General features: G+C 33.4%; 1 long non-coding RNA gene across 1 annotated transcript; it reads right to left on the bottom strand.

Moving 5' to 3' along the window:
* Positions 1-14,065: 14,065 nt before the first annotated feature.
* Positions 14,066-16,338, bottom strand: LOC147027243 (uncharacterized). Its single transcript, XR_015058748.1, has 3 exons — positions 14,817-16,338; positions 14,511-14,568; positions 14,066-14,221 (listed from the first exon to the last, which is right to left on the bottom strand). It is a non-coding gene; the product is annotated as an uncharacterized LOC147027243 (long non-coding RNA).
* Between the last annotated feature and the right edge of the window lie 961 nt (positions 16,339-17,299).

The following is a 17,299-nucleotide window of genomic DNA, read 5'->3' on the forward strand; positions in this document are numbered from 1 at the left end:
TTCCACCCAACTCATCCTTAAACTTGCCAATAACCTTTTCATTCTTTTTGAAAATAACTCACTCTTCTTACTAAAATTACTTGTATCATATACTCCAATGTTTTTCTTCATATCCTTATAAACATCGTCAGTTTTTATATCTAGAATAAAACTATCAGTGTCCATATACAACAATGAAGCATTTTCACCATACTCTTTCTTTAAATCATTATACAAATAATCATACATCAATATCTTTGATAAATCAAGAACTGCTGTTCCAATATAAATTGGTTTATCCATGACAATACTTTCCTTTTTCATATGAATAGCAGAAAAGTTCTCTGAAAAAACCTCTTCTCTCTCAAAACTTGGTTTATTTATCAATCTAGAAGCTTCTTTCCAAGATGTTGCAAATCTAATGTTTTGCCTGTTTCTAACATTCTCCATTGTCTTTCCAAAGACAGCATTATTCATCAATTTATAGAATTCCCCTTCAAATTTTACTTTTGTATTTGTTCTCATATCTGTATTGAATTTAATATACTTTTTCATCCAAGGACTTTGTTTAAATTTTAAAACTCTATGAATTTTAGCTACTCTCAACCCAGCAGATAAATATTGTCTCAAGTTCCTTTGATGCAAAACATATCCCTCTTTATCATAGAATGTTGTTAATAACTTTTCTGTTGATTTGCCTTTAATATTAAAACTTTTATGATAATCACTGAACCATTCTTTCTTTGGGGTTTCTTTCTCACATGCAAAAGGAAGGTCTTTATGCTTATTATGAAGATCACTCGGGTACTTCAAATCAACTTCAAAATAATAACCTTCTTCTTTGTCATTCAATTTCTCTTGAGAAGAAATAACAATATTCATCAAAGCCTTTTCATAATCCTTTTCTTCCACCCACTCTAATTTACCATAAGGCAGGGATTGAGACATTGCCCATCCATACAAATTATTAGCATCAAAGTACATCAAATAATTACTCTCTTTTTCACTCTCATAATTTGGAAGATATTTATTATTTGCTTTAGCATATCTTTTTGAACATACTTGTGATATTCCACCTCTCTTAGACTTCTCAATCATCAAAAGCATATCTACATCACTGACTAAATCTATATCTTGTTTTGTCATTTTCAACATTGCACTCCAAGCTAAACCAGGAGCTGTGAAATAGTGGGCAGGATCTAATCCATAACAATTTTTATTATGACAGAGTGATCTAAAAGCTTCAAACACATCAGCTAACAATAAAACATCTGTTTTTAGATACAAATCATGATATTCTCCAAGGTTCTTTATCTTAAATATTTTCCAAATTTCTTGTGCGTGTTTATATTCCTTATCACTTATCTCTTCTTCATAAAGGTTATTATAGAAACTTTCTTTTGAAGGAAGTTGTGTTTCTTTAAATCTCATAAATGAATCCATATAACCATAAGGATAAATTCCCTTACTTGTAAGAATTTTCTCTTTACTTTGAATTTCATTCCTTGTTTCAATTTCCTCTCGAGTTAGAATTCCCTCTTTAATCAGAATTTCATCTATAATCAGAATTTCCTCTTTAGTTAGAATTTCATTCTTTGTTCGAATTTTCTGTATAATTAGAATTTCATCTTCAGTAAGAATTTCTTCATTCATTTCCTCATTAATTAGAATTTCCTCTTTACTTTGAATTCTCTCTTTAATCTGAATTTCCTCTTTAGTTAGAATTTCCTCTTTTGGAAAGAATGAATTAAGATTTGGAAAAGAGCCCGTGGAGCTTAGATTTGATGCGAGGTTGGCTAGTGGCGTTCCCATAAACTTGTAAGAATCAAGAAACCTTATACGAGTTATAGGTTTTGTGAATATCATTTTTGTAAATGAAATATACTTTTGACTTGTGTTTGTTATGGCAGAAATATTCCCTGGTGTTTTTGAAAGTTCATTTATAAATAGATGTGTATCATAGTTGGCGCTGTTGTGAAGAAAGACTGGAATAAAAGAAGGTAATTTATAATTAAGATTACAACAGGAATGAGCGGGACCTCTATATTTACCAGTAAGATGACAATGATCCCTAACTTTAGACTCCTCAATTTCCTCCTCACAAATATGACAGATATTGTTCTTTCTAAATTCTAATTTTTCTTCTCTGGTTAATTTCATCGGTTCATTTGTTTCTTTCATTAATTTACTTTGTCTTATACAATCCTTTTCTAATCGTTTTACAAACTCTTGTGAAGCATTTTTTCCACTATACTGTTCAAGTTTATTATACTTTTCTCCAACAGATGATTTGATATAATAACAGAAACCACAAGGAATATGTTTTTGATATTTATTTGTATATGGTTCTTTTGGATTAGGAGAAGCAGTATTTATCTTTTTAAGGATACATTCAAAATCAGCGTATATCACAAATGGGTGCATGATAGATTTATTATAATCTTCAAAAGAAATCTTTTCATCAGGTTTAGGCATTGTAATTACAGCTGATTTATGATTACTACAATATTTTGAATGTTGTTCTAATCGTTCTTTTGTATGAAATGAATTAAGACATCGCTTACAAGGATATATTTTGTTTGCTGTTCTGAATACCTGAGAAGAGATTAATCTTGATAAATTATTGATGTATGTGTAATGTGAATTATTTCCAACACTAAAATATAAAAGATCAATGTGTGTTTCTTCATTTTTAAAGTTGTTTGAAATTTTTAATATTTGAACTTTGTTTGTATCCGTTAATCCATATACATTAATAGAAAGATTATTCTTTTTCTCAAATTTAGGAATATCTGTTAGTGGCATTGGGAAATTAAAATCTTTAATGTCCAAGGTATTCTCATATTTCATATATTGTTTTACTCTTTCTGAATTACATTTTGGTGGATGTAAGTGAGCAAGAACAGACCAGAGAAAACATTTATTATCATTATTCTTAATATTAACAACTGCCTTCTTTCGTTTTATTTCTTTTGGTAATTCAATATAAGAAGAAGCTTTAAGAGGGTTTGATTTTAGAATGTGTACATCTAAAAAGATGATTTTTTAATATTGAATCCACTTCCTACCACTGTATTATCAACATCCTCCTCTTGTCTTGATAGTTCTTCATAAACCCCACTATTCAAAAAATCTTGAAATGATGTTATAAAATGAAGATCTGTCCTCAAATAAGGAGTTTGTTCTTCATCTTGTCTTTTCATATTCATTTTCACTCCCATATAAAACTTTAAAGTTTTCATTTCTTTTAATGTTTTTTTAATAAATTTTTCAACATCAGGTTTCACTATTTCAATTGATTCAATTATTGATGATGGACCGGGTTCTCCAAATTGAAAAATCCTTATTTTTATATGCCCTTTAAATGCCCCATCAGTGTTTTCAATATAATAGTCTCCCTTTACTTTAAACTCATTTTTCTTGTGTTTTTGTGATTGAAGATGCCTATTATAACTACTCTTCAAAACATCCTTTGAGCAGGTATCACAATGTTTTCTTTCCAACTCAAGAGGGGATATTTTGTGAAATAGATTAAATGTGTGTTTGTTGGTTCGGAGGTGTTTTCTATAATGTTTATATTCGTGATTACAAACATCGCAGTATGTTGTATTCACCATATTTATATAATAAAACTTTGCTTAAACTAAAAATTTCTTGATGAAAATTTCGTTTATTTTACAGGTGAATCTGTGCTTAAACTAAAATTTTCTTGATGAAAATTTCGTTTATTTTACAGGTGAATCTGTGCTTAAACTAAAATTTTCTTGGTGAAAATTTCGTTTATTTTACAGGTGAATCTGTGCTTAAACTAAAATTTTCTTGATGAAAATTTCGTTTATTTTACAGGTGAATCTGTGCTTAAACTAAAAGTTTCTTGATGAAAATTTCGTTTATTTTACAGGTGAATCTGTGCTTAAACTAAAATTTTCTTGATGAAAATTTCGTTTATTTTACAGGTGAATCTGTGCTTAAAACCATTTTATCCTCCAACTTTTTCACTTAATAAATACAATGTTTCAAGACACAAAAGACAAGTTTCAATCAATCTCTTCATTTGTTAAAGATGCTGAGAAATATGTCAAGGATGTAAAATTGAACAAAGATAAATATAACAACTATTGGATAAAAACAATTATGGTGGATATGATGAGTTCTTCAATTTACTTCAGTGGAAGGGCTTTTAGTATACCTGGAAGAACATCAATTAAGGTATCTCTAACAAAAATTTCTCCTCTCCTTCTGGCAATATATTCAAAACTAGAAAAAGCAATGAAACAAGAAAAGGTATCAAAAAATAAAAACCTTATGGATGAAGCTTTAGAAAGAAAAGATAAGACCATCTGTAATATGCAAGGAGAAATTTGTATTTTTTTCAACAACCCTAAAGATATAAATCCTGATGAAATAAAGGATGTTAATATATCAGGTGAAATGACATTTCGTTCAATTGTAGTTAAGGATCATTTTAAAATTACCTTTAATATAAAAAATGTAGCAGTTGAATCTGTTAATGAAAAAATGTATATCGATATCGATGGTAATGTTTTTTCTACTAATTAAATGAGCCAATATTCAACTGAAGATTTTGAAGATTATGAGAGTGATTATGATACCGAGAGTTTGCATTCAAACGATAGTTATGACACCGAGAGTTTGTGTTCAAATGATAGTTATGAAAGTATAGATGATTCTGAAAGTATCGAAGATGATATCGAAGATGAATTTCAGTTTAAGTAAAGTTTTACTTTATAAATATGAATAGTTTACTCGATTTTGAGCCTCTTGAATTCCATGATTCTCCATATGACAAATTTGAGAATTGTCCTGCGTGTGAAAGACGGGGATTAAACACAGAGTCAAAAGCCTATAAACAATGTATATTCTGTGATTATCTTCTAATTAATGATAATCAAAAATATAAAAAGGAAAATAATTCTTTTAGATTTACACCAAAAATGAATTACTTTACAAGATTGATTCGAGAAATGAATGTAAAGTACGAGGGTGAGAACACACCTTTCCTTACAAGGGAAGAAACTGAACGTATTAGAGAAATGTTCAAAGGATTGTTGTCATATCTTATTCATGGATGTGATTTTCAGGGAAATATCAACACAAGATATTGCATAAATAAAATAATGGATTATCTTGAAATTAAACCTGAACTTAGGATAAAATATAGAATTTCGAAAAAAGCCAAGAATAAATTAAATAACCTGTTTTCCAAATATATAAATGAATGATTTTTTACCTATTTGGGAAAATAAGATAAAATTTGACAACCATAAAAATCTCCCAAATTCATTAAGATGCCTCATAGTTGGTTCAAGTGGATGTGGAAAAACCTGCTTACTTTTAAAGATGCTCCTCACTCCCAACTTTTTAGATTATGATAATTTAATAATTTTCACAAAGTCGAGTTTTCAACCAGAGTATCAACTACTCTCACAAGGTTTTAATGCTGGTCTTCAAAAAGAAGATATAATCGGTTTATTTAAACTTCAAAAAACCTAAATGATTTTAACATTGAAGATATAATACAACTATTTTGTGATACACAGAGATGTAAAAAGAAATCAAAACCGATAACTTGTATTCTGAGTGATAATACGGATGATATACCGTCTCCGCAAGATTTGGATAAATCCAAAAAGAACCTCGTTATCTTTGATGATTGTGTTAATGAGAGAAACCAAACGGTAATGGACAGCTACTACACAAGAGGGAGACATTCTTCTTGTAATTGTATTTATCTTAGTCAATCGTACTTTCAGCTTCCTCGTCGTTCCATCAGAAACAATGCTAATACTTTTATTTTATTCAAGTTAAATTCAATAGATATAAACAATTTTTGGAGAGACAATTGTTCTACATTATGTAGTAAAAAGGAATTTGGGGATTACATGAAACACACGACTGAAAAATATAAATATATTGTTGTGAAACAAGATGAGATATTAAATGATATTTTTCAATAAATAAATGGATGCGAAAGAAAGAGCAAGAAGATTTAGGGAACATCAAGAGTTGGTTTCAAAAGTTGTAAAACAGCAGGAAGACATAAAGAAGAAACGCAGACAGAAACTAACGGGCGAAGAAGCATTTGAAAGAAAACAAGAGAAATTTTTTAAACCACTTTTAAAAACTTCCCAAGGAAAAATGAAAGATGTTTCCACATTTCCCACGGTAGAATATACTCCTAAAAAACTTCAAATGTTAAAAGATTTCAGTCAAATGACGGAGGAAGAATTAGAGCATTTAGGAGAATTAGAATATGATGATGAAGGTTTATTTCAACAACTGGAAGAGATTAATCGACCCCCTGATTATATTGTGAATGCTCTTCAAAACAATGAATATTCAGCGGATTCAAAAACCAAAGCAGGACTCATTCCAACAGAACAATCAGCAATATTTCATCTTGTTCAAGAAAAGGTATTGATATTTAATGATGAATTAAGGTTCTTGGGTTCTGCTCAACCCCCTGTTAAACTAACTCCAAGATTAATGTTTCTTCTCACAAAAGATGGAAGACAAGGTTCAACTGTGAGGGATGAATCAAAGTATATTGATAAACCATTGGATATGGAAAATAATGATGATAGAGTATATATTGATCTACTGAACACTCTAAATTATAAGGTTATTCTTTCTGGTAAAAGTAGGAAGAATGAGAAGGAGAAACACATCATTCAGGCTTTAAGTATCCTTGGTTCAGGTGTTAGTTTTCTTCCAAATGACCCATCGCAATTAGTTAATAGACTGTTATTGTTGTTAGGCAGAAAGAAGGCTGGAAATAATTGTTTTAATGAAGCATCAGCCATTTTAGACCAGTTGATGAACATGAAAATAATTAATAAATATCAATATAAAGACATTTTATCTCATATTAAATAAGATGAGAAGCACAATCCTTAGTTTCAATTTCACAACAAGCGACCACACATCTTCATTCCCATACCCACTACAACTTGACACAACAAAAGAATATGAGGCATCTTTATTGTCCATGGAAACTTATAATACCTTATTTAATACAACCGAGAAAAATGACAAGTTTAGTTATAATCCAGGAAGTGGATACAAAACGATAACAGTCTCACCCGGAGCATATGAGATTTCTCAAATATCTTCCGAAATTGCTCGTCTTATGAAAGAACAGGGTGATGAACCAAAAAATATTGTTATAAACATTCAAAAACATACTTCAAAAATCAACGATTAAAGTTAAAAATAACTACAATGTTGATTTCACAATTGATAATTCATTCAGAGAGTTATTGGGTTTCTCCTCAAAAAGATTGAAACTAATGGGACGTTTTACAGTGATAATGTCATTCAAATATCCTCAGGAATAAATTCAGTGTTAATTCACTGTGATTTGATTGATGGTGCTTATAATGATGGAAAAAAAACAAATACAATATTTTCATTCAGCGCATACTCAACCCCAATTGGTTATAAATTCAATATGGAACCTAAAAATTTGGTTTATCTCCCTGTGTCAGGAAAAACCATACACAGAGTAAATTTTAGGATAACCGACCAAGATAATCGTGTGATTTCTTTTAATGGAGAAGTTATATCTATCAGAATTCACCTACGTGAAGTTTTCCAATAAATAAATACGATGGTTATTGTGAGGAAACACGAGTTGGGAAAATATAAAATAATTACAGGGGATGGGATGTTCCTTTCCCCATACTACAAGGGTGAAGGTATGTATCTTGGTAGAGGATACTATAAACCTAAGAGACAAAGGGGTGTTGGGCATCAATTTAGAGGAGATGGGATAATTGATACTCTCATGGGTATTGGTTCAACTATTCTTAAACATAAAGATCTAATTGGTTCAACTGCTTCTGCTGTGGGAAATGTTGCAGGTGCTGTAAAGAGTATAAAAGATGCCCAGAAGGAATCTCATAAATTACAAGCAATAAAAGAAATTAAGAAAGGCAAAACTCAGTTGTCCCCCCAAGAACGACAGAAAATAATTCAAATACTTGGATCAGGGTTTCAAAAGTTTTAACATCTTTTTTTTCCTAAATAAATACAAGTATGGAAGCAATTGATAGTATCTATGATTTGGATGATACTATTATTATCTCAAACTCCACTAAGAAAAAAGATTACTTCAAGGTAAATGCAATAACTGGAACAGACTGGAATACGAATGGTACAAAAAGTTTTGAAATAAATAATCAACAAACCTATTTGAATCTCTCCGAAAGTTTCTTGTTGTGTAAATTTAAATTCACTAAGGCTGGGAATAACACAAACGCTACACTTGTAAATGATTTCTTCTGGAAAATGTTTGATAGTGTGCGTTTGTATATTGGAACACAAGAAGTTGAAGCGGTTGATTATGTCTCTGCTGTATCTGAAATGATAAAATTTACACTCTATACATTCAGTGATAGAATGGGAAAGGGGTCTGTCGAAGGTTTTATTCCTGATATGTCAACGGGAACAAACACAGACCCTGGGTATACTCAAAGGAAAGGAATGTATAATGATGATACAAAAGCAGAAAATAGTTTTACTGTGGCAGTTCCTCTTAAAGGTATATTTGGATTTTGTGATCATGATAAAGTTCTGTATGGCCTTAAAATTAGATTTCAACTACAAAGGAATGATAATGAAAATCGATTGCTTTTTGGTGTTGGTAGTGCTTTTGGTGATCAGAATAAATTTGTAATTGAGGAAATGAGTTGGTATATCAGTGAATATACTCCTAATCTTAAAACAGAAGAGATGTTGAATCGAAGACTTAACTCAAAGAAACCACTCAGTGTATCATACCTCAAAAGAAGATGTCAACACGTTAAACTCAATCAAACTACTTACACGTGGAATTTGGGTGTTCTGGAAGGAAAGCCACGATATCTGTGGATCATTTTTAAAAAGCCAGATGGTGATACTGCGACTGATAAGAATAATGCATTGAGTGATAATGCTAAGGTGAAACAACTTCGCGTTTCTCTAGATGGAACATTTTACCCACGAGATAGATTGGAAATTAATTGGGAAAAAATGATTTTGCTGAAGCATACAAGTCTTACCAAAAGGTGTGTGAAAGTAATGGAAATAAAGAACCTATTTTGGATATGACAGCATTTAAAAGTTTGTATACAATCTATGCGTTTGACCTGAGCGCTCAAAAGGAAACTATAAAGTCTAATCGAGTGGATACTTCCCTATACATTGAAAGAGGAGAGAGTGAAGAAGTTGATACATATTGTTTGCTTTTGGAAGAAACAGAATTGCAGATTAATACAGATAATGGTGTGATGATTAGTCTCACATAATTTTTTGTTAAATAAATGAGTGGCAAAGTACCAACTGGGGTATATGTTAATCAAATCAATCTTCATAAACTATCATCTTGTGTTCAAAATCAAAAGCTTGTACGATTAACGTTAATACAATTCAGAGAAAAGGAGCAGTAAGAATTGATGTTTTTCTCACAAGAGAACAGGTTAAAATCTTGAATGACACTGGCTCACTTAAAATTAAAATGACAAAACCAATGTTGAAAAAATATTCAATAAGAGAGACGAGTGGAGGATTTCTCCCATTTCTAATTCCTTTATTTGCTGGTTTAAGTGCGGTTGGAGCATTGACGGGTGGTATTTCAACAGCGGTGAAAACTGCCAACGAAAGGAAGGCTCAACTCCAGGCTCAAAAAGAATTGGAAAGACATAACAAAGAGTTGGAGAAACAAATTAGTGGAAGTGGTGTAATTGTCGATTTTGCTGAAAAACTTGAAGGTCTGCCTGATAAAGCGAGATTGCTAGTTGGAGATATGCTTTCTTCTATAGCACAAGCAGGTGTAAAATTAACGAAAAGAGGTAATGGATTATATCTTTCTAATAAATAAATGAGCATTGATGAGTGGTTGAAAGAATTTGGAAAGAATACAACATCAAATTTACAACTTGTCAAATATTGTAAGAAATTAAAAATTCATAATGTGGTTATTTGTATGAGAGATGAATTAACAAATGTGCCGAAACATACAAAGAATATTATTATGAACTTAGAAGATAATAATGGGAACGGTTCTCATTGGGTTTGTATTTTTAATAGTCAAGACAAATATTATTTTGATAGTTTTGGTCTTCCACCACCTGTTGAAGTCATAAAATTCTTACAGAATGGTGTTTATCAAACATTTCAAGTCCAAGAATTAAATTCCAAGTGTTGTGGCCAATTATGCCTATATGTGTTATTTCAACTCAACAAAAATAAAAAATTTTATGATATTATTTTTAATCTAATATAAATGACTTATGTTGGTAAAGATGGTTCTATCTTTGGTGTATCTCAAGAACTGGATATTGATTTATCAAATTATTACACAAAGGCACAGGCTGAACGACATAAATATAATATAACCAAAAATATTAACATGAAAAATGCTTATAAATTAAAAAATTATCCAAGCCCGACTGACGCGAATGACTTGGTGAGATTAAGCGATTTATCACAATATATATCCTTAAATAAAACAGCCGTGTATTCCAAAGATACAGAAGTGTTGATATTATCTCCAGGTCATACAGAATTCACAGTTCGAATTAAAATAAATTTTTATAAAGAAGGGCGTGTCGTTTGTATGAGAATAGAACAATGGGGGTATGATATGAATGATTTAGGGTATAATTGGTCATTTAAAATTAACCTCGAAGACCTGGAACAATTAAATCAGTCTCGTAAGGAAGAATATTATCCACTTGGTATCGAGAATGAGGTTTGTGGGGCTACGATTAGTAAACAACAAATAAAAGAATTTAATAAGGGTAAATATAATAATGGTTTTGCCCTTGTTTATCTCATGAAAACAGAAAAAACAGGATTATATATAATAAGTAAGGAAATACAAAATGATTTAACTATGGGAAGATGGGGAGGTGTTTCGTGCCATAATATTGTTCTAACATATATTTCTAATACATAAATGACAGCAAGAAGGCTTCAAGAAAATTATCATTTCTGTGTCCAAGCATACCTTCAAGAAAAGGGTATTCGGTATTTTAATAAATATGTTCTACAACATAAGAATGAGGTATTTTCAATAAAAGATTGGCATTATGCTGATGTTGATAAACCGACAACTTTAGATTTAATTAGAATGTTAAATAATGAAAAAATTATAAAGTTAAGAAAAGGTAAGGCTCTTTTAGAAATTCAAAAGAAATTTTATTGGTTTCCTGTTGTAAAAAAATTATTTTGGATACAGGAATAACAAGAAATCCTGATGAATATATGTATAATATTCTATGGGGTGTAAGCGATTCAAGGATAGTAAGGGATGAGGAAGGAGTTGAAGAAGAGAGGGAAGAGGAGGAAAAGGAGAAGAGGGAGAAGAAAGAGAAGGAGGAAAAAGAGAAGAGAGAGAAGGAGGAGAGGGAGAAGAGAGAGAGGGAGGAAAGAGAGAAGAGAGAGAGGGAGGAGAGAGAGAAGAGAGAGAGGGAGGAGAGGGAGAAGAAAGAGAAGGAGAGGGAGGAGAGGGAGAAGAAAGAGAAGGAGGAGAGGGAGGAAAGAGCGAGACAAAAATAAATATCAAAATATGGAAGCCAGTGAGATTAAAAAAGATTAGGGGTATTACAGAAAATAACTCAACCCACCGAGGGAGGAAAACAAAGAATTGATAAGTCTCTTTACAATACTTTCGACAAGACTATTGACATCGAGAAGACAGGTATTTTAATTCAAGTTTTTCATTTTTTTTTTTTTCTTAAATAAATGGGGGAGAGAGTGAAGGCATTTCTAAGGATTCTTTATGTTTTAAAAATTAAGATTCAAATGTGCATGTTGGAAACTAAAAAGGTTTTTGCACTCTGCAGGAATTTTTCTCATAAATAAATGAGTTATTGTCTCAAATGTAAAAAGAAAACTAATACTAAAAATATTTCATATATTAAAAGTAAAAATAACAGGGTTATACAAAAAGGTATATGTTCGGTGTGTGGTTCAAAAAAAATCAATTTATCTCCCAACACAAACTAGGAGGAGATATACAAAAGTTTTTATCAGGAAGTAAATTTACAACTACTGGAATACCAGGGGAATTACATCTTCCAGGGTATTCTTTCTGTGGTCCAGGCACAAACTTGGATAAAAGATTAGATGAGGCAGACAATCCTAAATCCTGGAGTAAACCAATCAATAGAGTTGATGAAGTGTGCATGAGACACGATATTGATTATGGGAATACCACAACGTTGGAAGAAAAGCATGAAGCCGATAGAGAAATGTTGTATAATTTGTCTCTGATACAAAATCCAACCTTGAGAGAAAAAGTTGATAGGTTCATCGTGAAGAAGATGATTAGTGCTAAATTGAAACTTGGACTTGGAAATTCAAAAACTTATAGGCTCTAATGATGCCATTAAGACTGAAGAGCAATTAGCTGATGAATTACATAAACCAATATTCACAAAGTTTCAGAGAAGGAAAGTTTATTCCAAGGAAGTTGATTATATCTGGTCTGCTGATTTGATTGAACTCAATAATGATAAGGGGTACAAGTATGCTTTAACCGTTATTGATTTGAGGAGTAGATATGCGTGGGTTGTACCATTAAAAAACAAAACAGGTAATACTCTTATGTTAGCCTTCCAACAGATATTTAATAAAAGTAAGAGAAAACCTAAAAAATTGTGGACTGATGAGGGTAGGGAGTTTTATAACAAGACATTTATGAATTTTCTAAAAAATAACAGTATTACATTATACAGTACCTTTAATGAAGGGAAGGCAGTTGTTGTTGAACGTTTTAATCGTACCTTAAAAGAGAGACTATATAAAAAATTCACACAACTCGGTTCACAACAATGGTCATCTTTTATTCAGGATATTGTGGATAAGTATAATGACACGATTCACACGTCAACGAATATGAAGCCATCAGAAACATTTACAAAATTAAAATATGAAAAAGAGATTAATGTCAGAAAACCTAAGTTCAAAGTTGGTGATATCGTAAGAATATATAGGTGGAAATCTCATTTTGAAAAAGGTTATACGAAAAGATGGACCAACGAGCTTTTTAAAATTGTTGATGTAATAGATACGGTTCCTTGGACTTATAAGATATATGATTTGGAAGGGGAAGAGATTTTAGGTTCATTTTATTCACAGGAATTACAAAAGACAAAGATAAATTGAAATTTTTTGACTCCGCCCCTTTTTGGCTCCACCCACACAAGCCCCCGCCCACACAAGCCCCGCCCACACAAACCCCACACAAACCCCACCACACACCCCCCACAAGCTCCAATAAATTGAAATTTTTGACTCCGCCCCTTTTTGACTCCGCCCACACACGCCCCTCCCACCGAAGCCCCGCCCACACAAACCCCACACAAACCCCACACAAGCTCCACACAACCTCCACACAAAAACTCCACACAAGCTCCACACACACAAACCCCACACAAGCTCCACCCATATTCATCATATTCACATAATTAGTGATTAGTTAATTAGTTCCCCACACACACAACATGTTTATTTAATTAAAAAATTATCCACCCATCCACACAAGCTCCACTCATCCACCCATCCCCCCATCTCTCCACCCATCCATTTATCCACATAAGCCTCATCCACATTCACCCCTCCCACACAAGCTCCACCCACAGAAACCCCTGCCCATATAAACCCTGCCCACATAAACCCCTCCCACATAAGCCCTGCCTACACAAGCTCCACACAAAAACTCCACACACATAAACCCCTCCCACACAAGCTCCACCCACATAAACCCCCGCCCACACAAGCCCCACCCACACAAGCCCCACCCACACACACACACCCCGCCCACACAAGCCCCTCCCACACACACCCCACCCACACAAGCCCCCACCGAAGCCCCGCCCACACAAGCCCCGCCCACACAAGCCCCACCCCCCCTCATCCCCCTGTGCGCCCCACCTTTGACCCACCACCTCCCTCATCCCACCCCCACCCTTCCCCACACACACACATGGGGAGGGGAGGGATGGGATGAGGGGGTGATGGGTCATTGGGGGAGCGCACCTACCCCCCCCCTCCCCCAACCCCCCCTTTACATCTCTTTTATTCTTTTCTTGTAATTCAGAATCAAGTAATTGTAAACAAAACAAATATAATTTATTAATATTGAAAATATTAAATATTCATTTGCGAGAATGTACAATCTTTCCCAGCAATCTTCTTCAGATGCCTTGTGATTTCGAAACTCAGACACCATATTCTGTTTTGAAACAAAAAGTGGATAATAATTAGGTTCTATAAAGATAATTACATGGTAATATGAATAAGCCTCGTTGACCACTGAATTAACACACCAGGAGCCTGTCATCCTTTCAAGGTCAATAAAATGAATTCCAGTGTACTGACAAAACCACGTCCAAACTAATGATGCAACCAACATAAGGCGACATTCTAAAGAGAGAGTGATATTAATAATAATTCAGAAATATTTACCTCCAGAAAATCATGTGTTGTACGAGTGATATTAATAATAATTCAGAAATATTTACCTCCAGAAAATCATGTGTTGTACAAGATTGCTTCAACAGCTGATGTTGTGCGATAGTGCTGAAAAAAAAAAAAATAAGTCAAGGGTATAGATGAAGAGACAGACAGGGAAAGCAACACACACACACACACATGCACACACACACACATACACACACACATAGACACACACACACACGTGCCTCACCATTGGTTTAATTCATTCGAGATCAGAGACCAGTCATTATAAATCATTGGCCTCTTCAATAAGAGCAGAGAGAGGTAGGTAGAAAGACAGACAGAGAGAGAGGCACACACACGTGTCTCACCATTGGTTTAATTCCTTCGAGATGAGAGGACGTGATAAGACTTCATGCCACTCATTGAAAATGTCTTTCAATTCTCTTCTAAAATCATTGATCTCTTCAATAAGAGTATTAATTTCATGAACCACGTCGTGATATGTGAACTCAATTTCTTCCAATGCCCTGTCAGGGAAAAAATATATATATATATATATATCAGAATTATCATGATTTAATTAATAATCATTTGCTTCATCGTTCAAAGAGAAAAGCATACACAAACTTACCAACTCTGTAGTGGGCTGTTGGCTTCATCGGAAGAAATATCGTCCATGCCTCAGTTGTAAAAATGAAAATCCCGTCTGGCAGAAACTTTGTCTGGCGAACCGCTTATAAAGCAACGATGAGGAAATTGCTTAATCATTGGGTGTGGGCACAGGAAATGACAAGCTTCTCTTAATGATCTCATCTGGCCACCGCCCGAGTTGCAAATCGTTTTTGGACATAAACCACGCCATAAAAGTTTTGATTCAAATGTTTTCAGTTCGTGTTCTGAGATAAAATATAAACACGAGACCTTGTCTCACAGAATAGTTCCTATTTTTTCACAGCATGACAGTCCAAAACCACTTCCTCATTCACACAGCACGGCCGTGTCAAAAAACACTTCCTCATTTTCACGGCATGAACTGAAAACATTTGAAACAAAACTTTTTTTCTGGCATGGTTTATGTACAAAAATGATTTGCAACTCGGGCGGTGGCCAGATGAGATCATTAAGAGAAGTTTATCATTTCGTAATGGCACAAAAGGGGTATCTTAAAAAATATAAAGATTCAAATGTTTTGTTTTTCAATATTTTAGATGGGGATTATTGTGCAAAGAAAATTAAACTATTGAAGGAATTTGAGAATGAACAAATGTTTATAGGTTCAATGAGTGAGCTAAACAATATGCATTGGTTATTTGATAAAGAGTGTCCCGGGGCTTAGGCGTTTCAGATATTTCTTTCGAATCACCTTTAACAAATCTTTATCTTGTTGTATGGGTTATTTGAATAGAGAGCCCCTAGGTTAAAAGGGGAAATAAAAAAATGACCGTTTTTACAGCCATTTTTCCCTGCTGTGCAGGGGTTTGGCTTTTTCTTGAGGCAATGTTTTATGGCCGGATGCCCTTCCTGACACCAACCCTGGTCGCCTCTTACGACACACAGGGATATGGTACACCTATTCTAACCGGGGCATACACCGGGACCAGTACACTGGCACTCATTTCGCCGACCTCGGAAGGATGGCAGGCTGAGTCAACCCCCTGGTGTTAATTCAGCAGCCAACGGGATTTGAACTCAGGACCCTGGGATCCCAAGCCGCCACCCTAACAACTAAGCCAACACCAGGCTCCAGGTTAAAAGGGGAGACAAATAAATATACCTTGGGCTAAAAAGGGGATTTATTTTTTCAGGGGAAAAAAAAAGAAAAATTTCATGGCTGAAAATCCCCCATTCATTTACATGGGGAAAAGTGAGCCAGAACCAGTATTCTTTCCCTACTTATATATATATATATATATATATATATATATATATATATATATATATATATATATATATATATATATATATATGCATGTATATATATATATATATATATATATATATATATATATATATATATATGCATGTATATATATATATATATATATATATATATATATATATATATATATATATATATATATATATATATATGCATGTATATATATATATATATATATATATATATATATATATATATATATATATATATATATATATATATATATATATATATGCATGTATATATATATATATATATGCATGTATATATATATATATATATATATATATATATATATATATATATATATATATATATATATATATATATATATATATATATATATATATATATATATATATATATATATATATATATATATATATATATATACTAGTAGCACGGTGCACGGACCGCCACTGCAGTTCTTGCAGCTTGCAAACTGTTGCTTTGATCCTGGCGCACATGGCAATGAACAGGGGGGGGGGGGGCAAAGCAAAATTGAATGGGGCTGGTGAACGTGGGCAGTGGGCATGGCATGGCAAAGGCAGCAGGCAAACACAGCCCGTAGAAGAAGGCCGCTGCAGGCAAACACAGCCGGCAGATGAACTGGCCGGCACAGGCCTTGAAGTACCACAGCTGCAGATGATCCGGCCGGCACAGGCCTTGCAGCACAGCAGCTGCAGACGAAGTTAGCCGGCCTCTGCCTTGCAGCAAAACACGGCCAGCCGATGAAGTTGGCCAGCCTTTGCCGTTCAGTGGAGGTTGGTGGAGGGAGTGCGGTGGTGCTGGCCACTTGGAAGGCGGGCTCGGACCTACCTACCTGTCTCCCTCCCACCTATCGCCTTTGCCTGTCACTGTACATACCCACTCCCTTAATTTGTCAAACCCCAATTTAGCCCCAACTTAATT

Source organism: Eptatretus burgeri, chromosome 5 (genome assembly GCF_056783735.1).
Source record: "Eptatretus burgeri isolate ZD-2024b chromosome 5, Ebu_testis_v1, whole genome shotgun sequence".
NCBI classification, from domain to species: domain Eukaryota; kingdom Metazoa; phylum Chordata; class Myxini; order Myxiniformes; family Myxinidae; genus Eptatretus; species Eptatretus burgeri.